Here is a 22,404-nt window from a genome sequence, read left to right as displayed (position 1 = left end):
TTTTTCAAACAAATGTTTGGCTTCTCAGAACTGAGGGGTAATGTAAACATTAAGAATCACCTTCCAAATTCATGCTCAGAGAGGCAGCCGTAGGGAGAAATTGGAAGGAAAAACCACTTATAACTAATTGCTGTATTAGCCTCTCCAGGTAACTATGGGAACAGCTGAGCAAGGCCCCCTTGAATGGGAGATAAGTTCACCTGTGTAATGACTGCATTTAGTTTTTTCCCAGGAAATTATAAAAAAGAATTGCTTTGCTTAAAGGTCTGTTTTCTTAAGTTTGTTAAACATTGCCCTAATAATTTTTTACATTGTTGCTAACTGGTCCTAATAATGTGAAATAAATTTCAGTCTAGTTTAGAAAAACGGTCATGAATTCTGAATTAAAGTAATTCTGAATATCCATTATTATTATAAATAGCAGATGTTTATTGCATATTTGCTATATATTAGCCACTGTACTGGGGGAAAGCTTTATTAAATAAAGCAATAAAGGGTTGTTAGAAATATTACAGAGCTCTTGTAATTGAACAGGATTATAGGTATAAGTTTATCATTTTATTAACAGGGATAGAATTAATCATGGTAAAGAAAAAAACCAAGTGATAAACAAGCCAATAAAATAACAAGATGAATCCACTGAGGGGAAGGAGTAATTATTTAAATTATTATTTTTTGTTTAATTAACATTTATTGTCTTCTGGGTAACGGGCACTGTTAGGGACTTTTACATCTGCTATTTTATTTAATTACAAGAGTTCTTCATTTCCAGATAAGATTTCCCATGGGCTTCCTTTGACTAATGAGTTATCTTAGCCTGGTGCTTCTCAGTCCCAGCTGCACATGAAAATCACCTGAGGAGCTTTGGAGCAATATGGTGCTGGGGTGCTTCCCCAGAGAGTCTGTTTAATTATGCAGAGTGGGGACCCGGCTGCAGTGGTTTTAAACTCTGGCCAAACCAGAGATGTCATCTCACTTGCAGGAAAAATACAGCAATAAGCAACTGCTGCAAACTTCGGCAGTAGAGCATGCTATGCCAAGCAGAATAAGCAAAACACCTGTTTTCCTTTGTCTGTTTCCTATTAAGTGGGATGTGGAAAGTGTCAGAATAATTATGGAATGAAGCAGGCTAGAAAATGTTGCTTTAAAAGTCTCAAACCCAGAATTTCCAGGTGCTCTTAACTTGTAGCCTGGGTTTTGCTCCGTGGCGTTTATCAGAAACATGGTGCCAGTGACTTGCATAATAAAGTTTTTGTCTTTTTTATTTTTTAAGAAAAAAGGAAACTATTTAACAATCTTTTATACTAAAGGTAATGTGTTTTAATGAAATACATACAGATGTCCAGAGTACAGAACTGTGGATAAAAAAGTTTAGGAGGACACAGAATTGTAAGGAATTATTTCTTTTGGTAGAGGGATTATGGGTAGAAATGTCTTCCTTAAAAATCATTTGTTCTGGGCACAGTGGCTCACGCCTCTAATCCCAGCACTTTGGGAGGCTGAGGCGGGAGGATTACTTGAGGTTCCGAGTTCGAGACCAGCCTGGGCAATATGGTGACACCCTGTCTCTACAAGAAATAAAGAAAATTAGGCCAGGTGCAGTGGCTCACGCCTGTAATCCCAGCACTTTGGGAGGCTGAGGTGGGCGGATCCCGAGGTCAGGAGTTCAAGACCAGCCTGGCCAATATGGTGAAAACCTGTCTCTATCGAAAACACAAAAATTAGCTGGGCGTGCTGGCGGGTGCCTGTAGTCCCAGCTACTCGGGAGCCTGAGGCAGAAGAATCTCTTGAACCCGGGAGGCAGAGGTTGCAGTGAGCTGAGATCGCACCACTGCAGCCTGGGTGACAGAATGAGATTCCGTCTCAAAAAAAAAAAAAAAATTATCTGGGTATGGTGGCATGTGCCTGTGGTCACAGCTACTTGGGGGACTGAGGCAGGAGGAGCACTTTGAGCCCAGGAGGTTGAGGCTACAGTAAGCCATGTTTGAGCCACTGCATTCCAGCCTGGGCAACAAAATGAGACCCTGTTTCAAGTTAAAAAAAAAAAATCATCTGTGATTTTTTTTTTTTTTTTACTTCTAGTAAAGTTGTTTAATAGCAAAACATTTTAAAATAGCAAAACATTTTTAAAAACCAGGAAGGATCTAAGTGGTTTGGGAGGCTCAATTGTTTAAAAAATTATAGCCTTAGATCACATAATAGATAATTAACTTTAAAAATGATCCATAATCAAAAATATATCCAATCCCTAAAACAATTCCTGGTCACCTTTGTAAATAGATTTGCTTCAGTGGGAACTTTTTATTGCTGCCTAGAGCATCCCAGCAGTCATGAAAGTGTGGCGAAATTGGTCAGAGAAAGGAAAGCTTCCATTCGACTTGCAAACATTAAGGGTTTTCTTCTTAAAATAAGCAATGTTTCTGGTAGGGGTGATAGATAGGCTTCCATTTAAGCGATGTTTTGCTCCTTTAAAAAAACCTTATATCCCATTTGCTGAGAGACCTTGGGCAAGTCATATCATTCTTTTGGGCCTGAGGTTCTTTGTTGATAAAATGAGGGAATTAGACTAACATAGCCGTCAGTTTTCAAATTGGGATTCACAGGGCAGAGTCTCCTAGAGAGTGCTTGGGGGAGGATTGTTGGGTCGGCTGGATTCTGGGTCTCCCGCCTTGGCCTCAGACAAGCTGCCCTGTGGGTGGGCTGTGGGCAGTGCTCATTTGCAGGAAGGGAAATCAGTTTGGTTCTGTCTGCATTTGGGGGATTCACTAGACATCAGACATAGTACCAGGTGCAGGGGACACTAGGATGACCAAAACCTAGCATGAGCCCTCAGGTGGCTTAAAGCTTAAAGTCTCTTGGAGGAGCCAGATAAGGACACAGAGAAATCCAGCATTTTTCAGCTAGGTGAGGGACTGGGTGAGAGAAAGGAGGGAGTTGGTTAGAAGGCTAGTTGAGTATAGGAGCCCTGGGTGTTTTTTAATTTTTATTTTTATAGAGACAGGGTCTCACTATGTTGCCCAGGCTGGATTTGAACTCCAAGGCTCAAGTGATCCTCCTTTCTCAGCCTCTAGAGTAGCTGGGACTATAGGCGAGTATTTTTTAAAGAACTAAATGACAAATAGAGGACAGCTCCCTTCCCTGAGTCATCGTCTGGTCACTGCTGAGAGGAAACAAAAGAGGAAGGAGCAGGAGTCCACATGAGGTGGTTGGGACTCCCCTTGTCCTCTGGAGCCGACTTCAGCGTGCTGATGAAAAGGCTGTCAGGGAAGGAGAGGACCTGGGCTCTGAGAAGACGATAGAATCTGCCTTGAGAGCTGGGAGGGACCTTGCGGGGGCACCTGGCCCAGGCTGGTAACCCTGGCAAGCCCACCCTTGACATACCGAGGCCCATCCCTCTTCCACCTCCTGTGCTTAACTGAATGGACCAGCAGTCTAACCTGCCGGCCTTTGCCTGTGCCGAGAGCTCTGCCTGGATCCCTTCCTGCCTCTGGCCAATTCTAACTCAACTTTTACTTCTCAGCTTCAATATCACCTCCTTGGGGAAGCCTTTCTTCGATTATCCATCACTTTCCATCCCCTGCTGAGTTAATTAAATACCCTTTCAGAGATTGCCTCATCCCCTTTCCTTCAGAGCATTCATCTGCCTGTAATTGCTCCCCTAATCTTGGAGAGCTCCTGGGTGGCTGGGACGGTTTAATTCATGGAATTATGTCCATGGCCACAATGCTTGGCACACAATAGGTGCTCAGTAGCTATTGAGTGAATGAGTGTCCTCACTTTATAACAGAAGTTAAGTGACTCGCCCAAGTCAGATGCTCTGAAAGACTGAGAAGGGATGAGACCCATGCTATGAGGCTGAAGAGTGGGCTAGATCTGGTTTCTAGAGCTGTAGTCCAGGCTTTCTGCCTATAGCTTGGAAATGAAAAGAAGCCACACTTGTTTAGAGGCCCATGTTGTTTCTATCAGAGCCACACTCTATGCCCTGGATGTGCTGGGTGTGTGTCTGAGTGATGTGGGGTGTGTGTGTATGGTGTGCATGCGTGTGGGGTATGTTCCTGGGATGTGTGTGGGGTGTGTGCATGGGATGTGTGTACGGTGTATGTGTGGTGTGTGTACATGGAATGAATGTGTGGTATGTGTGGAGTCAGTGTGTGTACATACGAGGACATAGTTTGTACGTATGCAGTGTGCTTAGATGGTTCTTTTTTTATTTTGTTTGGAGACTTTATTTTATTTTGTTTGTTTGTCACCCAGGCTGGAGCACAGTGTACTTCATGGCTCACTGCAGCCTGGACCTCCTGGGCTCAAACGATCCTCCTGTCTCAGCCTGCCAAGTAGCTGGGACTACAGGCGTGTGCCACCACGCTCAGCTAATTTTTAAATTGTTTGTAGAGACGAGAGCTCCCTAAATTACTGGGCTCAAGCGATCCTCCCACCTCAGCCTCCTAAAATGTTAGGATTATGGGCGAGCCACCGTGCCTGGCCTAGATGGTTCTTAAATCCTCTTCTTGGCCACTGAGCAGTTCGGTGATTATTATTTAAAAGGGAATGTGAAACCACACTCATGCCATAACAAGAAGAACGACAGAAAGAAAACCTACACTGGCAAACAAAAAGAGAGCTGCAAAAGCAGCTGAAGTGGCTGAAATTATCAGCAGATAGGGTTCTCTCTGGACAATTAGACATGGCCCCTAAACCTTTTGTGAATAAAACAAGGCTGGTTAAGTGGCTTCCGGTAGTTTCAGCACCCAATGAAAAGCAAAGAGAAAACACTAAGGCAGCTAAAGATTTAATCAGAATAAAGGCCAGAGAAAAAGTCATCCTGTTTCTCTTCCATTCAATAGTAAGAGTGTCTAGACACTGCCGACTTCGCTCTGATCTTCACACTAACTGCTGGCGAATGCATTAAATAGGATGTTAACTGTGGTTTTATGAAAATTCTCTTTAATTCATCAGCTTTTGTTGCTGTAGGAGATTTTGGAGGGTGACAAGGCTGGCGTAATGTACCTGTTTGTGTTTCTCTGCAAAGTAGAAACCTAAAACAGGAAGTGATTCAGGGGACAGAATGACTAAGACCATTTTAAACTCAAGTTGAACTGAGCATTTTGCTGGGACCAAGACTTGATGCTGCAGCCAAGGGTCCCAATATCCTTTATACTAAATCTCCATGGATAGCCCTGCCCCACCATATATGCTCCTAAGGACAACACAGTCCAGCCAAACTGTCCTTCAGTCATAGGAGTTTGGTTTAGGTCTTTGTTCTTTACTTGCTGTGCAACCTTCAGCAAATTATTCAACTTCTCTGAATCTCTATTTATTTGTAATATACCAGACTGTTTTGAGCATTAAATGAGAAAACTGTTTGCAAAACAATTCAGTGATATAATGGACTGTACAAATGCTATCTGGGGCCGGGTGCAGTGGTTCATGCCTGTAATTCAGCACTTTGGGAGGTCAAGGCTGGCAGATCACTTGAGGTCAGGAGTTCAAGACCAGCCTGGCCAACGTGATGAAACCCTGTCTCTACTAAAAATAAAAAAATTAGCCAGGCATGCTTGCTTGAACCTGGGAGGCGGAGGTTGCAGTGAGCCGAGATCGTGCCACTGCACTCCAGCCTAGGCGACAGAGCAAGACTATGTCTTAAAAAACAAACAAACAAACAATCAAACAAACCAACGCTATTTGGAGTTGTTATTCCCAAACTGTGCCTCTACTATGGGAAAAAAACAATAGCTAGGATTTACCGGGGGCTTTCTGTGTACTGAGAACTGTTGTAACTTGCTTAATCCTTGCTATAACTCTTTTACAGGAGAAGAAACTGAGGCCTGGAATTTGATTAATTCTTTCAAGGTTACCCAGTTGGTAAGTAACAGAGCTGGAATTTGACCATGGTCATCTGGCTCCAGAGCCAGCACTCTTAACCACACTTCCTATGAGGAAAAATTAAAGTGGATGGTGATGGCTACAAGATGGATTTCAGTTGCATAGAAATAAGAACCTCCTACCTCTGTTGAAATCAGAATACATATACATCCCTTCATTCACTCTATGAATATTCATTCACTCCATGAACCTACAAGGTTTTTAGGTCAAATTATTAGTTTAAATAAGAACTACAGGCTGGGCGCAGTGGCTCACACCTGTAATCCCAACACTTTGGGAGGCTGAGGTGGGTGGATCACTTGAGGTCAGGGGTTCAAGACCAGCCTGGCCAACATGGTGAAACCCTGTCTCTACTAAAAATACAAAACTTACTAAAAATACAAAATACTCGCTTGAACCCAGGAGGCAGAAGTTGCAGTGAGCTGAGATTGTGCCGCTGCACTCCAGCCTGGGCGACAGAGCAAGACTCCGTCTCAAAAAAAAAAAAGAAAGTCAGTGCTCTTAACTAATGTAGTCTTGTCAACCCTATAAGGCCCTTCACGGAAAACCATTGACTCTTGGAGCCTGGGTGCCCTCTGTCTGTGACAGTGCACTTCCCTTTTCTACTTCTTTTTTCCCCTGGTTTCCTAGACTCCCTACTATCCTCACTGGTGAGGCTTAACCATAGGATGGGGACCTTTGGCAAAATACTGTACAGCCATTTCTACGTAGGCATGCTTTTAACTTTTATTTTAATCGAGCTGTCTCACATGCTGTAAAATGCACAAATCTTAATCGTACAGCTTGGTGAAATTTTGATATGTTACACCCATCTAACCACCACCCAAATCAGGATATACAATATTTCTAGAAAGTTCCCTCATGCCCTTTGCACTTAGTATTGCCCCAGAGATAAGCACTATTCTGACGTCTGTCAACATAGAATCATGCTTCCACCTTAGCTGTATCCAAATATACTTGCTCAACAAAAGCAAAAGGATAAAAACACCACTTTAAATAGTGTAGGTGATCATGTCATTCCACCCAATGGGCGTCTCTCTTGGAGTGGGTGTGAATGGCAGACATGGATCTGCTATTCCGTCTGTTGGTCTTTTGTTCTCATGGCTTTTTAGGATGTGAGCATCTTGTGCCACCAAGTATGTTTCTCATATTTGTGGATTTTAATTATCACACAACATGGCCCCTAAATCTAAGCTAGTTATTACATATGGTGCCCAACCCTAAGAAACCAAATCCGGTGCTGAAGGAAAGACTGGCTGTGTTGGACTTCATGAAAGATGGTTTGTTTGTCTCCAACCTGAGACCTTATTGTGGGATTTTTCAAGGGGAATTTTGGCTTCTTTCAATTTTCACACAACACGCTGGCTTTAGAAGCTAACCCTTGAGTAGACACAATTTTAATGTGGGCAGAACTCAAGTGTGGGTAAGTGGTTATATTAAATTTAGTGACCTGGAATACTTCTGGCAACATGGTGGACTAAGCTGACTTGTGTGAGTCCTTCCTGGTAGGAATACAGAATTGATGGAAATATAAGAATTTTATCTAGGGGAGCGCTGAAGAAAGGGAAACCTGCAAATGTCAAAAATGAGGATAGGCCGGCCGCGGTGGCTCACGCCTGTAATCCCAGCACTTTGGGAGGCCAAGGCAGGCAGATCACTTGAGGTCAGGAGTTCCAGACCAGCCTGGCCAACATGGCGAAGGCCTGTCTCTACTAAAAATACAAAAATTAGCCGGGTGTGGTGGCACATGCCTGTAATTCCAGCAACTCAGGAGGCCGAGGCAGGAGAATTGCCTGAACCTGGGAGGGGAAAGTTGCAGTGAGCAGAGATCAAGCCACTGCACTCTAGCCTGGGCGACAGAGCAAGAATCCATCTCAAAAAAAAAAAAAAGGAGGACAAATTTAAGCTAAATGGTGGCATGTGAGCTGAAGCCATGACTACTCCTGGGGCTTTTGCACGGAAGCTATAGAGCCTGGGGGCCAAAGTTTTAATGCCACAGTGGCTTTAGGAAGGAGACCTGGGCCCAAGGTGGAATTGAGTGCTCTGGAGCCTTGAAGGTCTGACTTTTTCATGAAAAGGGGCTAGAAAAACTTCAATAGTTGGAGAAATAGAGAGGAAGCTTGACTTGACTGGAAAAAAAGTTACCAGCAAGAACTTAAACACATGGGATTGTACCATATGTGGTTGTGGAATCTGTATTTTTTATTACTTATGAGGTATGAGACCCTTCAACCTGAAAAATTAACGTAAAAACTGGTCTAGTACTATGGAAACCTCTACTGCAAACACAAAATCATTCCATAGGCATATTTCAACAACCCATACCTAACAGCACTCCCACAGTGAAAATGACCTCTGAAGACGAGTTCACAATGAAAAACTCGTCTTCAGGAAACCATTCCAAGTTGGAAATAATAAAACCATTTATAAGAGACTATAAAAATGATATATTTAAAATGATTAAGATGTCTTAGTTTAGGTTCACAAGAAAAAAGAAAAAAAATGGTTAAGAACTAAAGATGATATAAAAAATGTAAAGAAAGATGGAAAAAGAATAGGTGGACTTGAAGAGCGCTGAATTGAAAGGAAAAATAATCATTAAAATTGAAATCCAACAAAAGAGTTAAATGACAGATTAGACATAGCTAAAGAGAGAATTAATGAGCTGGGAGACAATGATAGTTAAAATTTGTTAAGTGCATACATAGTACATGCCATTGTTCTGTGTACTTTATTTGCATTAACTCATTTACTCCTTAGAACAAAATTATGAGGAGGCATTATTATGATCATCTGAATTTTATAGACAAAGAAACTAAATAGCAGTTTAAGCCACTAGCTCATGGTCACATAGCTGGTAAGTGATGGATCTGGGATTTGACTCCAGGCTGTCTTGGGTAGCCTTGAGTCTGTGTTTGCAAGTATTATACTATGGGAAATCACCAAGAGTAGGCACTAAGCGATAAAGAGATGGGTATATGAAATAATGGTGAAGAAGTATCAATGGCACTATTACATCTACACAGAGGGACTAAGGGAGAGGCAGTATTAGAAGACATAAGGATTAGATGTCCTTTCAGACATCTTCCAATCCTTAGGTTCCAAGAATTTGTGACCAGATCACCATCGAGGGCAGAATATTCAAAGGAGGGTGGTATACCCTCAGTTTTCACTGTAGTCTACATTGGTGTGCTGGTAAATGTTTACAGTGATTTAAAAAGAAAAGAAAGCTGGGCACGGTGGCTCACGCCTGTAATCCCAGCACTTTGGGAGGCCGAGGCAGGTGGATCACGAGGTCAGGAGATCGAGACCATCCTGGCTAACAAGGTGAAACCCCGTCTCTACTAAAAATACAAAAAATTAGCCAGGTGTGGTGGCAGGCGCCTGTAGTCCCAGCTACTTGGGAGGCTGAGGCAGGAGAACGGTGTGAACCCGGGAGGCAGAGCTTGCAGTGAGCCGAGATCGCGCCACTGCACTCCAGCCTGGGTGACAGAGCGAGACTCCGTCTCAAAAAAAAAAGAAAAAAGAAAAAGAAGAAAGAAAAGAAAAGAAGCCCTAATTTGTAGCATTTGCTGATTCCTATGGTGTGAATACTTCTACCATGACCAATTTCAAGCTACCAACATGATGCCACTGAACACGGAGTTTGGAAGAAATGAACATGGTTAGGACTCTTGAGTCAGTATAGCCACCTTCCGAACACCACTGCCTTTGGCATTCATTTTATTTTAAACTCTGTTTGTTGTTGCTTTTTTATTTTTCAGATACGGCCTCTCTCTGTTGCCTGGGCTTGAGTGCAGTGAAGCGATTATGGGTTACTGCACTAATGTTTTAAAAAACACTCATGGATAATTTTTTAAAAAATGTATTTTCGTCTGTGCTTGGTGGCTCATGCCTGCAATCCCAGCATTTTGAGAAGCCAAGGTGGGAAGATCACTTGAGCTCAGGAGTTTAAGACCAGCCTGGGCAACATGGCGAAACACTGTTTCTACAAAAAATATATAAATTAGCTGGGTGTGGTGGTATGCACCTGTATTCCCAGCTACCTGGGAGGCTGAGGTGGGAGGATTGTTTGAACCCAGTTGGCAGTGAGCCAGGATTGGTCCTCTGCACTCCAGCCTGGGCCATGGAGTGAGGCCCTGTCTCAAAAAATAATTAATTAAAATTTAAAAAATAAAGTAAAATTTATTTTTTATAGAGGTTGGTCTTGAATTCCTGGACTCAAGTGATCCTCCTGCCTCGGCCTCCCAAAGTGCTAGGATTACGGGCATGAGCCACTGCGCGTGGCCTATTTTAAACTTTGATCTCTGGGTTTTGCATCCAGGGGTGGAATTTTTAAGGAGTAGTCATGTCATTTATGATATCACAGGGGCAAGAAGAGACAATGGGACAAGAGTGAGCTCTGCCTTTCTTCTTTTGTATTTAAAAACAAAACAAAACAACCTTTTGTGGCTGTGGTTGGAGAAACTGGCATACTCTTTCTACTACTGATGAAAGTGAAAATTAGTACAACTTCTTTGGAGGGCCATTTGGCACTGTCTACCATTTTAAGTGCACATACCCTCTGATCCTGCAATTCTGCTTCAAGGATTTTGTCTTATAAATTCTGTTTCCTATAGTTATACATGTGTATGAAGATGCATGTAACATATATTCATTGCAGCATTGCTAGTAATAGAAAGACTGTGGAAGCAACTTAATGTATGTCAATAAGGAATTGATTTAGGCTGGGCGCAGTGGCTCATGCCTATAATCCCAGCACTTTGGAAGCCGAGGTAGGCAGATCACTTGAGGCCAGGAGTTTGAGACCAGCCTGACCAACATGGTAGAAACTGTGTCTCTACCAAAAAATACAAAAATTAGCTGGGTGTTGTGGCCCACACCTGTAATCCCAGTTACTCGGGAGGCCGAGGTAGGAGAATAGCTTGAATCTGGGAGGCGGAGGCTGCAGTGAGCCAAGACTGCACCACTGCACTCCAGCCTAGGTGACAAAAGCAAGACTCTGCCTCAAAAAATGAACAAACAAAACCCCAAAACAAAAAGTAAGGAATTGATTGAATGTATATTCTTTTTTTTTTTTTTTTTTTTGAGACAGAGTCTTGCTCTGTCACCCAGGCTGGAGTGCAGTGGCACGATCTCGGCTCATTGCAAGCTCCGCCTCCTGGGTTCACGCCATTCTCCTGCCTCAGCCTCCCAAGTAGCTGGGACTACAGGCGCCCGCCACCACGCCCGGCTAATTTTTTGTATTTTTAGTAGAGATGGGGTTTCACCATGTTAGCCAGGATGGTCTCGATCTCCTGACCTCGTGATCTGCCTGCCTCGGCCTCCCAAAGTGCTGGGATTACAGGCGCCTGGCCGGAATGTATATTCTTAAAGTAGATTGCTCCGCCACTGTTTAAAATAGTAGGTCATATCTGCTAAGAAGGAATGATTTTCAGGATATATTCTTAAGTTTAAGAATGAAGCAATTTGCAGGAAAGTATATGTGGTATGCTGCCAGATGTAGGAAAACAAGAAGAGGGTATAAGTGTTTATACACACCCACCCACACACATACTCATGCTTGATTATGCCTAGGCGATTGCTGGAAGGACACACACACGCACACACACACACAGTGTCTGGGGGAATTCTGTATACCTCTTGGAAAAGCTTAGGGGATTGTGGGTCTTGGGTGGGTGGAAGATATCCTGCTATATGTCCTTTTATGTTTCTTTGAATGTTTATAGAGGAGATTTAGCAGGTCTTCTTGGTGGGGTTGCATATGGCCCATGGGAAACCAACATTTATTGAGCATTTGCCAAGCACCAGGCCATTACCTGTGTTATCTGCTCACAGGTAAGACAGATCACACAGGTGAGGATGTGAGGATGTGTCCTCACACATCCATAACACTGGAGTTCTCTCCATTGCCTGCTGATACTTGGACTACAGAGCTGCCCAGTAAATGTGTGATAAATGATAAATCTCATTTTCTTTTCCTTTTTCTTTATTTCTTTGGAGACAGACTCTTGCTTGATTACCCAGGCTGAAGTGCAGTGGCATGATCACGGCTCACTGCAGCCTCGACCTCCCAGGCTCAGCCTCCTGAGTAGCTGGGACTACAGGCATGTGCCACCATGCCTGGCTCATTTTTTTCATTTTGTAGAGACAGGGGTCTCCCTGTCTTGCCCAGGCTGGTCTTGAACTCCTGGGCTCAAGTGATCCTCCTGACTTGGCCTCCCAAAGTGCTGGGATTACTGTGTGTGAGCCACTGTGAGCCACTGTGTGAGCCACTGTGCTTGGCCCGATAATCCCATTTTCAAGAAAATGGTTGGTACCTTTGTTGTGCAAAGTCCTGTGGTGTGCAGGTAGGGGAAGGGAAATTCCGTGACGGCCTGCAAGGTGTTTTGGAAACAGGGGTAACCCAGCTGCTTCATAGAAATCTGAGTTATCTGAGAGGCATCTTAACTTTGTCTCTCCTGACACTAGTCCCTGGCACCTCTCTTGAGTCCACACGAAAGTATTCAGTCAGTACTAATTTTTCCAACTGTAAGATTCTTTGTTCTGGAAAGCTGTAGCTTGTGTTTATGGACCACATGAATTGCTGATGTATTTAGAAACAACAAAGGCAAGGAGAATTTGTCCTGCAATGTCCTCGTTTCCTGAATTATTTTATCTTTACAACTTTCCCGTTGAGTATGCATCATCAAAGGTCTAAGAGACAACAGCTTCTGTTCACTTAAAAAGACTGACCTTTAGGGGTCTTTCTTCTCAAAACAGATTTTCCCAGAGGTGCTTTTTATTGTTGTTATTGTTGTTTTCTGCAATCAGCCACATTTCTAACCCATCAGGAAATGTTTTATAGAACCAGAGGCTTTCTCTCTTCCCCTTCCCTTGATCATCTGGAAATAAATTCAGTAAGTAGGTTATTCATCTTGAAAGGGCTGTTTTGATGCTGTTGTGATGTGATCAACACACAAATGGACAAGAAATCCAAATGGTCAAGAAGACTGGAATGAAAATTTAAGCGTATGGAATCAAAATCACAAAAACTGACCTGGGTAGTATTTAAGAGCGTTCCATTATCTGCACAATTCAGATGAAACACTTGCAAGTGAGAGTTATTTGACCTTAGCACTTTGCTGGTCTCTTGAGACAGTATTTTGTAGGCTCAGAGAGAGCTGTTAAGAGCTTTAAGTATCATCGCCCTTCTGTGCAATGTGGGATGTAATGGTTTTAGTTTACTGTAAGATGAATGTGAATCAACAGTGTTATCTGACTCCTCCAACTAGTAATTCCATCTTCACTGCCTGAATAGAGAGAGGGAATAGGTTTAATCGCCATTGCTCTGTGCGGCCTTCCTGGACCCAGGTGCTTTGCTGTGCTCATATTGCACTGTGTAGTATTTAATTAAAGCAGTTATCTTATTGGCTTTAAATAACTGTAGTTGTTTGTAGCTATCTCCACATCAGCCTGTGAGTGCCTGGAAGGATGGTATGGATCACCTTGCTTCATCTGTGTATAGCCAGCATGCAGCATACACCACAGCACTTCGGATTTCATTAGTCAGGATTCTGTCGACCTTGAAACAGAATCTCGCCTCGAACTGGCTTCCGCAGAAAGGGGATTTGTTGGTTTATGTAATTGAAGAATCTAGGAATGAAACATAAGGCCTGGAGGATCCAAGGCTTAAAGTGTTGCCAAGGCTTACACAGTTTTTCACCATCTTTAACGCTGCCTCCCTTTTCTTTTGGATTGTGGTCCAAAATGGTTGTCAGCGGTTCTAGCAGGAGGTAAAAAAAGGCCACTGTTCCAGTAGTTCAACAAGTCTTAGAACTGAATCCAACTGTCTTTCTGATTGGTCTTTTCTGTGTAACATGCACAGCCCTGAACCAATCGCTGTGGCAGGCAAATGCGACGCTCTGATTGGCCATCTTGGATCAAATGCCCTCCCTCTGAGGGAGATTGGGTGCAGCCTGCACCTGCTCAGGTACAGAGACTGAGAATGAGGGAAAGCTTGCAGGTTTCCAGGGAAATGCGGGTACCGTTTGTGAATGGTGGGTAGGCAAAAGCCAAGGATGTCCAATATAGTAGGTTTTTAATCAGTGTTTACTCAGTGAATGAATTAACAGATGAATGAGCAAACAGGAGCGTGCTGCTGATTCTGCGAGCTGGTTATGCAATACCCCGAGTGGGGTTTTAACAGATGGAGCCTTTGCAGAGGGGAGGGATAGAAGAGGGCTCTGAAATCAAGTCATTTAAGGATACCATTAAATTAGCTGAAATATTTAACAAGAAATAGGAGACAGCGGAGACATATGATAGCTGTTTCCAAACGTAAAGAGCATTCATAGGGAAGGGACATTTTCTGGGTCCCTATTTTATGCCATAGATGCTGGGCTAGACACTTTAATTGACATCACCCCACGTTTATTTTTATTTTATTTTATGTTATTTTATTTTTTTGAGACAAGCCCTTGCTCTGTGGCCCAGGCTGGTGTGCAGTGGTATGATTCTAGCTTACTGCAGCCTCAATCTCCCAGGCTCAAGCAATCATCCTGCCTCCCTCCTGAGTAGCTGGGACTACAGGCACACATCACACCTAGCTAATTTTTTTTCTTTTTCTTTCCTTCTTTCTTTTGTTCTTTCTTTTTTTTAAAGCAGGGTCTCACTCTGTTGCCCAGGCTGGAGTGCAGTGGCGCAATCATGGCTCACTGCAGCCTTGACTTCCCAGGCTCAGGTGATCCACCTTAGCCTCCCCGAGTAGCTGGGACCACAGGCAAGCACCACCATGTGTGGCTAATTTTTTGTATGTTTAGAGAAGGGGTCTCCCATGTTGCTCAGGCTGGTCTCGAACTCTTGGGCTCAAGCCATCCTCCCGCCTCGGCCTCCCAAAGTGCTGAGATTACAGGCACGAGCCACTGCACCTGGCCGCAATTAAAAATTTTTTATTTAATCTTGATAATTGTGTTTGTTAAAGAAACTAGCTCAGAGAGTTTAGGAACTTGCCCGAGGTCATAGGCCTGGGCTCTGACAAGGCCAGAATTCAGTCTAGGTCTGCTAGTTTCAGAAGCCCCTTGCATTGCCTGGTATTTGATTTAGCTGCTGCATAGCCAGCAGTCTGTACTAAATAATAGAGTTTTGCCATAGTTCTTTTCTGAGATCTTGATTTCATCAATATTTGTTTATCCACTCATTCATCTTCACTCATGTACTCAGGAAATATTCCATTGATTGCCTACTGGGTACCAGAGATGGACCAGTGAATGATTCAAGCCCCTGCCCTCTTGGAGCTTACAGTCTGGTCAAGTTCCATATTACTTCTAAACGGTTAAACGACAGCCTCTAAGGTTGTACAGATCTATGATAATGGGAGTTGCACGAGTCCCACCCCTCTGTAAGGAGGCAACCAGCAAAACCAAGAAGCTGGATGGCCCAGTTTTATCTATGCTGTCTGCCTAGGATGCTGCTCCTAAAGGGACGGATGGATGTTGAGGTATGGGAGGCTTAGGGTGTACCTCACCTGTTCTCACCCTCCCTGGGCTGGCTCTGCTGGGTGATCTGGGCTGTGTCCCACCACTCTGTCCATATGATGACTCCTGTTTCTGAACCCCAGAGCAGAACCCATGGAATGAAGCAGGGTTAGCTGAACAGGGGGGAAATAAATATTTCTTGAATGAGACCTCCCCCTGGTTCTTTGACATGGCTCCTCCTGCCCAGGGAAATAGGTATTATTGTCCCTGTTTTTCGGGGGAAGAAGCCGAGGCTTATTTAGAGTCATGATTTGAGCCCAGGCCTGTCTGATGGCTCCAAAATCATATGGGCTTCCTCTTGACCCTCCTTTGATCCAGGTAGGTCTGGAGAGTAGGGCTTTCAAAGCTTCTGAAATGTGAGGTGATTCGTAAGTTTCCTAGTTTCTTTCTTTCTTTTTTTTTTTTTTTGAGACTGAGTCTTGCTCTGTCGTCCAGGCTGGAGTGCAGTGGCGTGATCTTGGCTCACTGCAACCTCCGCCTCCCAGGTTCAAGCAATTCTCCTGCCTTGCCTCCCGAGAGCTGGGATTACAGGCATATGCCACCATGCCCAGCTAATTTTTGTATTTTTAGTGGAGATGGGGTTTCACCATGTTGGTCAGGCTGGTCTCGAACTCCTGACCTTGTGATCCGCCTGCCTCGGCCTCCCAAAGTGCTGGGATTACAGGCATGAGCCACCATGCCCAGCCTTTTTTTTTTTTTTTTTTTTTTCTTTGAGACGGAGTCTCGCTCTGTTGCCCAGGCTGGAAAGCAGTGGCTTGATCTTGGCTCACTGCAACCTCTGCCTCCCAGGTTTAAGTGATTATCCTATTCTCCTGCCTCAGCCTCCTGAGTAACTGGGATTACAGGTGCCCACCACCATGCCCAGCTAATTTTTGTATTTTTAGTAGAGGCAGGGTTTCGCCATGTTGACCAGGCTGGTCTCAAACTCCTGACCTCAGGTGATCTGCCCACGTTGGCCTCCCAAAGTGCTGGGATTACAGGTATAAGCCACTGCGCCTGATCGTGATTTGTTAAGTTTCATTTCATTCATTTATTTAAAAAAGTACTTACGGAGGGCCTGTGTACAGAAACTCTGTTTGGCCCTGGGTGACCAAGATTGACCAGGGTTTCTGCTCCCAGGGAACTTAAAGTCTGAGTTAAATAATTGGAAGTGGTGCAATCTTTCATTCAGTGATTTATTCAGCCATGCACCAGGATGTATCAGTTAGATGCTTTGAATTGCAAGTGTCAGAAATCCCAGTTCAAATGGGATAATTGATAAAAGCGGTTAAGTGGCTCACATAACCAAAAATTGGAGAGGTAGGATAGGTCAGGGCTCCGTCTTCCTTTCCTTGTGATCCTCCCAGCTCTGTACTTCTGTCTGTGGCCTCTGTTCTCAGGTTGACTTCCTTTATAGTCGTGAGAGAAAAGAGCTACCATCTCTCCCTGGAGCCACTGAACAAACTTTCTGAACTTTGTCCTGATTGGATCATTTCAGGACATGCATTCATCTTTCAATTAATTGTGGTGGGAAATGGGATAATACTGACTGGCTCAGACCATTCAGGACCTGCCCTTGGAATTGGAGGTGAGGTGTGCTTGACTGAAGAATGCCTCTTGATGGGGAAGGAGTGGAGTAGATGTGGTAGGATTGGCATACAAAGATGGGTAAAAGTATTATCTCTTATTAGACACTCACCTTTTTCTTATTTTTTAAAATATTAATAATAGAGATGGGGTCTTGCTAAGTTGCCCAGTCTGGTCTCAAACTCCTGGGTTCAAGCCATCCTCCCACCTCAGCCTCCTAAAGTGCTGGGATTACAGGCGTGAGTCATCACACTGGACCAGAAACTCACCTTCTCTAGTACGGTTCCTGAGAAGGGCGTTCACCTAGTCTTAATTGAATGCTAGGTACTCTACATGTATTTTTCAGAGTAAATTCTCATAATATCCTTGTCAAATAAATAAATATTTCCAGTTTGCAGATGAGGAAACAGGTTCAGAGAGCTGGAGTTGCTTGCGGGCAGTCACACACCAGACACACCTAGGAGGCAAGTGGGGTGTGGCTGTGGCTGTGGCTCCTACACTACTTCCTCTGCTTTTTTGTGATGGGGGTAGAGAAAATAAATTGTTAATAGAGACCCTAAAAAGATTTGTTGAATGACTTTTCTACAATAAGCAGGGCCTTGGGAGTAGTTACTGCTTTTCATTTCAAGCTTTTATTAGAGAAATCCTGCCTGCCTTTTTTTTTTTTTTTTTTTTTTTGAGACAGAGTCTCTGTCGCCCAGGCTGGAGTGCAGTGCCATGATCTCGGCTCACTGCCATCTCTGCCTCCCAGATTCAAGCAATTCTCTGCCTCAGCCTCCCAAGTAGCTGGGATTACAGGCGCCTGCCATCACAGCCGGCTAATTTTTGTATTTTTAGTAGAGACGGGGGTTTCACCATCTTGGCCGGGCTGGTCTTGAACTCCTGACTTCGTGATCCACCCGCCTCAGCCTCCCAAAGTGCTGGGATTACAGGCGTGAGCCACCGTGCCCAGCCTCTTTTTTTTTTTTTTAAAGTGGTAGATGGGAGGAAAACTCTGCTTCCAGGTTCAGGTAAATAACAGAAATTGAATGAGCTCAAGAGAAAAAGCAGAACCATTGTCAACTGACAATGTCTCCAAAGAGATGATTGCATCAGATAATTTCACAGAAATGGTTTCTTTCTCCTTTTGACTTTTCTGCCCGAGGTTGCCATTAGGTTTTAAAGTAATAGAGTAGCCATTATGTAATTGTATACAATGCTTCCTTCCCTTGGGCCCATGTTAACTTGTGTCTTCAAAATACAGAATTCAGTTTTTTTGGTAAAGAGTTTATGTAAAGCCAGTGTGATTCCTAAATTAAACTGCCAAAATGAGGGCAAACAAGCTGGGTTTTCTGGTTTTCTCCAGATTCTGCAGAGACGTAACATCCGACAGATCAGGAAGATGATTTGCCAAAAGTCATTTGTGTGCTGGTGCAGAATGTTTTCACATTGCTCTGCCTCCAGTGTGTGTGTACACACTTCACTGCCCAGTGGAAAGGCCCTCTTTTCTTCATAGGTCCCCCAACCTCACCTACTTCCATTCCACCCCAGCAGATACAATTTTATCCAGGGAGAAATTAATAATTTTTTTTTTTTCCAGAGACAGAGTCTCACTCTTTGCCCAAGCTGGAGGGCAGTGGCACGATCTTGGCTCATTACAACCTCCATCTCTCGGGTTCAAGCGATTCTCATTCCTCAGCCTCCCAAGTAGTTGGGATTACAGGTGTGCGCCACCACGCTTGGCTAATTTTTTTTTGTTTTGTTTTTTTTTTTTTTTTGAGACGGAGTCTCATTCTGTCGTCCAGGCTGGAGTGCAGTGGCGTGATCTCGGCTCACTGCAAGCTCTGCCTCCCAGGTTCACACCATTCTCCTGCCTCAGCCTCCCAAGTAGCTGGGACTATAGGCGCCCGCCACCATCCCTGGCTAATTTTTTGTATTTTTAGTAGAGATGGGGTTTCACAGTGTTAGCCAGGATGGTCTTGATCTCCTGACCTCGTGATCCACCTGCTTCGGACTCCCAAAGTGCTGGGATTACAGGCATGTGCCACCGCGCCGGCCAATTTTTTGTATTTTTAGTAGAGACGGGGTTTCACCATGTTGGCCAGGCTGGTCTCGAACACCTGACTTCAAGTAATCCGCCCACCTCCACCTCCCAAAGTGCTGGGATTACAGGCGTGAGCCATCGTGCCGGCAATAAAAAAATTTGAAATTCAAATGGTGGTTGGTGACAAGTTGATAAATACGGTTTTCAGCTTAGATGCTGTGCTTTTTGAGTTCTTGTGTCTGCTTTTCTTCTAGGTTATTACTGATGATAACTGATTTAACTATCCAAATTTCTACCACATTGTGTGCTGTGTTTTAAGTCTTGGGGACAGAGAATTGAGCAAAGTACAGCCTTAAGTACTGATAGCCTTTAGTGGCCTTCCTCTAACCAGATTTCCCCTAAGTCTGTCCACATTGGTGTCATCTTTGGGTGCTGATTTACTCGGGGCCAGGCAAACTTTAACTGGACTTGGGGAAAGGTATGAAGTAGAAGTAAATAGAACATGAGAAAGGTCTGAGGATAAAATGCAGAGGCTTAGGCCATGCACGGTGGCTCATGCCTGTAATCTCAGCATTTAGGGAGGCTGTGGTGGGAGGATTGCTTGAGCCCAGGAGTTTGAGATCAGTCCTAGTAACACAGCAAGACCCTGTGTCTACACACACAAAAAGAAAATAGAAAAGAAAAGAACAAAAATCAGCCAGGCACAGTCGTGTGTGCCTGTAGTCCCAGCTACCTGGGAGTCTGAGGTGGGAGGATCACTAGAGCCCTGGAGGTCAAGGCTGCAGTGAACCATGGTCATGCTACTGCACTCCAGCCTGGGTGACAGAGCAAGAGCCAAGAAAGAAAGAAAGAGAGAGAGAGAGAGAAAGAGAGGGAGAGAGGGAGGGAGGGAGGGAAGGTGGAGGGAGGGAGGGAGGAAGGAAAAATAGGCTTAAACGTCAAGTAAAGACGGAAAAAGAAAAAAGAATAGGCTTAACTGTCAGGTAAAGACCAGAAAAACAGGGCTTCTGGGCTCATTGTGACCCTGCAGGGGTGATCAATTGGTTTTCATTAGGGATGAGATTCAGGGGCTCTGTTACCACAGCATAACCCAGCTCACCCTAAGTGATATAACCACTACTATCATACAGGGAGCACGATTCATGGAACTTGGGAGCAGGTGTGTGTGTGCGCAAACACAAAGACATGTATGTGTATATATGAATCTTGCTGCCTCTTGAGGCTGGTTTCCAAACTTGTCTACACTTTGGAATCACCTGGCAATCTTTTAAAATCCCAAGCCTAAGGTCATACACTAGATGAATTACTTCATAGACTCTAGGGGTGGGACGCAAGCATTAGTTTTTTTAAGCTCTCCAGATGATTCTAATGTTCAGGACAAGTTAAGTTCAGGAATCACTGCTCTGTGAGAATTATAATATCATTATTATTATTATTTGAGAAGGGGTGGGGATAATGGAAGTGACAGTGGTAGTAGCCATCATTATTATTTACTGGCTGCTACCTATATGCCAGGCAGCATTCTGGATGTTTTACAAAGATAATCACTGATTCTCACTGTGCTCCACGAGACAATTTTGTAGGTTGTTGGAGAAGGAAAGGAGAGGGTCATATCTTTCAAACTTACGTAAGCCACAGAGTTGGCTAACCAGATTGTCAGGTGAAAATGAGAAAGATGGGGCTGCTGGGCTTACCTTCTTGACCCCAGAGGGACCATTGTGGTCATCCTTAGGGATGAGATTTAGGTGTTCTTTGTTACCACAGCATAACCTATCCCATCCTGGTGGATGCAACCATCCTTTTAATAACCACAGTGGATTCAGGCATTGGTGCTCAGAAGCACATTTTGCAACATTATAAATTGAGGGTGAGTTTATTTTGGCTTGTGGCTTGGAAAGAGAAAAGAGTGCAGTAAACCAGGCTATTAATCTTGGGTTTGTTGGTTCATCTATCAACACCACTTTGTATATGTCTCAAGGAATCAGATTTAATAAATTAATAAAATGCTGCCTTGTGTTTTTGTAGCACTTTTCTCAATGGAATAGACAGTGCTATGCAAACCTCTTACTGTTGTTAGTCTTTTTGATACACCATAGAATGCCTGTAAGAGGTAAATAGGGCTGTTACCATAAGGTAAAATGAGGAAATAAGTTACCTTGAAATGCTTATCTAATATCTCTATAGATTTCTGATGTCTGTAGAGATTTCTGATGGGAGCCTTGATGTGTAGGTAGGAGTTTGGTTGGGAAATGTGGGAGTGTTGTGGAAGGTGTTCCTAGCAGAGGAACAGCATAGACAAAGGCAGAATAGTAAGAAACAGTATTTACATGAACTCTGTAAGCAGGTTAGTGTTGTGACCGAGAAAGATATCATTCCTCACTATTATGGATGATTGGAAAATCTCATAAAGCCTGCATTTCCACTTATTTCTTCATCATGCAGCACATACTCCTTTTTTTTTGAGACGGAGTTTTGTTCTGTCACCCAGGCTGGAGTGTAGTGGCACGATCTTGGCTCACTGCAACCTCCGCCTCCCGGGTTCAAGCGATTCTCCTGCCTCAGCCTCCCGAGTAGCTGGGACTACAAGTGTGCACCACCACGCCCAGCTAATTTTGTGTTTTTAGTAGGGACAGGACTTCACCATGTTGGCCAGGCTAGTCTTGAACTCCTAAACTCAAGTGATCCGCCCACCTCAGCATCTCAAAGTGCTGGGATTATAGGCGTGAACCACTGCACCCAGCCACAGCACATACATCTTCTAACATTTTGCAGTGGTGGAAGAGATTTGTGTGTTGTGTGTAGTAAGGGCCGAATAAGGACAGCAATTAATTTACGTACTTTTACCCTGAAAGATCACACCAGATACCATACCAAATGTTGCACACTGCTTGTTAGTATAGATATTTCACAGGACTTTACTGATGCCTCAGTGATGTAGACTAACCTTTGGAAATAAAGACAGTATAGACATAAATCCCTCTAATCTTCCCCCTGGGTCCAGAGTTCATGACTGGGGGATTGTGCCCCTAGGCAAGTTCCTTTACCATTTGGGCCCTGCATTTTCATAAGCAAAAATATTAGATTGAAGGTGAATTCCAAACTTTCTCCCACTTCTAAAATTAGTTGATTTCATCCAGAAACTCTGATGTAGGCACTTATAAGTACAAGCGGCCTATTAAATTAAAAAACTAGGCCAGGCGCAGTGGCTCAAGCATGTAATCCCAGCACTTTGGGAGACTGAAGTGGGCGGATCACCTGAGATCAGGAGTTCGAGACCAGCCTGGCCAACATGGTGAAACCCCATCTCTACTAAAAATACAAAAATCAGCTGGACACTGTGGCAGGCACCTGTAATCCCAGCTATTCGGGAGGCTGAGGCAGGAGAATCGCTTGAACCTGGGAGGTAGAGGTTGCAGT

At 43.9% G+C, this 22,404-nt stretch overlaps 1 protein-coding gene across 7 annotated transcripts in view; it reads left to right on the top strand.

Moving 5' to 3' along the window:
• CYRIB (CYFIP related Rac1 interactor B) overlaps window positions 1-22,404 on the top strand; it is a 177,032-nt gene that overhangs the window by 40,363 nt on the left and 114,265 nt on the right. For all 7 annotated transcript variants that reach the window (XM_024250511.3, XM_024250507.3, XM_024250510.3 and 4 more), the window contains exon 2: window positions 5,810-5,862. The gene's annotated coding sequence lies outside the window, so the exon portion shown is untranslated. The remainder of the gene's footprint in view (window positions 1-5,809; window positions 5,863-22,404) is intronic.

Source organism: Pongo abelii, chromosome 7 (assembly GCF_028885655.2).
Source record: "Pongo abelii isolate AG06213 chromosome 7, NHGRI_mPonAbe1-v2.0_pri, whole genome shotgun sequence".
Taxonomy (NCBI): domain Eukaryota; kingdom Metazoa; phylum Chordata; class Mammalia; order Primates; family Hominidae; genus Pongo; species Pongo abelii.
The sequence above is the reverse complement of the archived record's forward strand: the minus strand, read 5'-3'. Positions and strand labels throughout refer to the sequence as shown.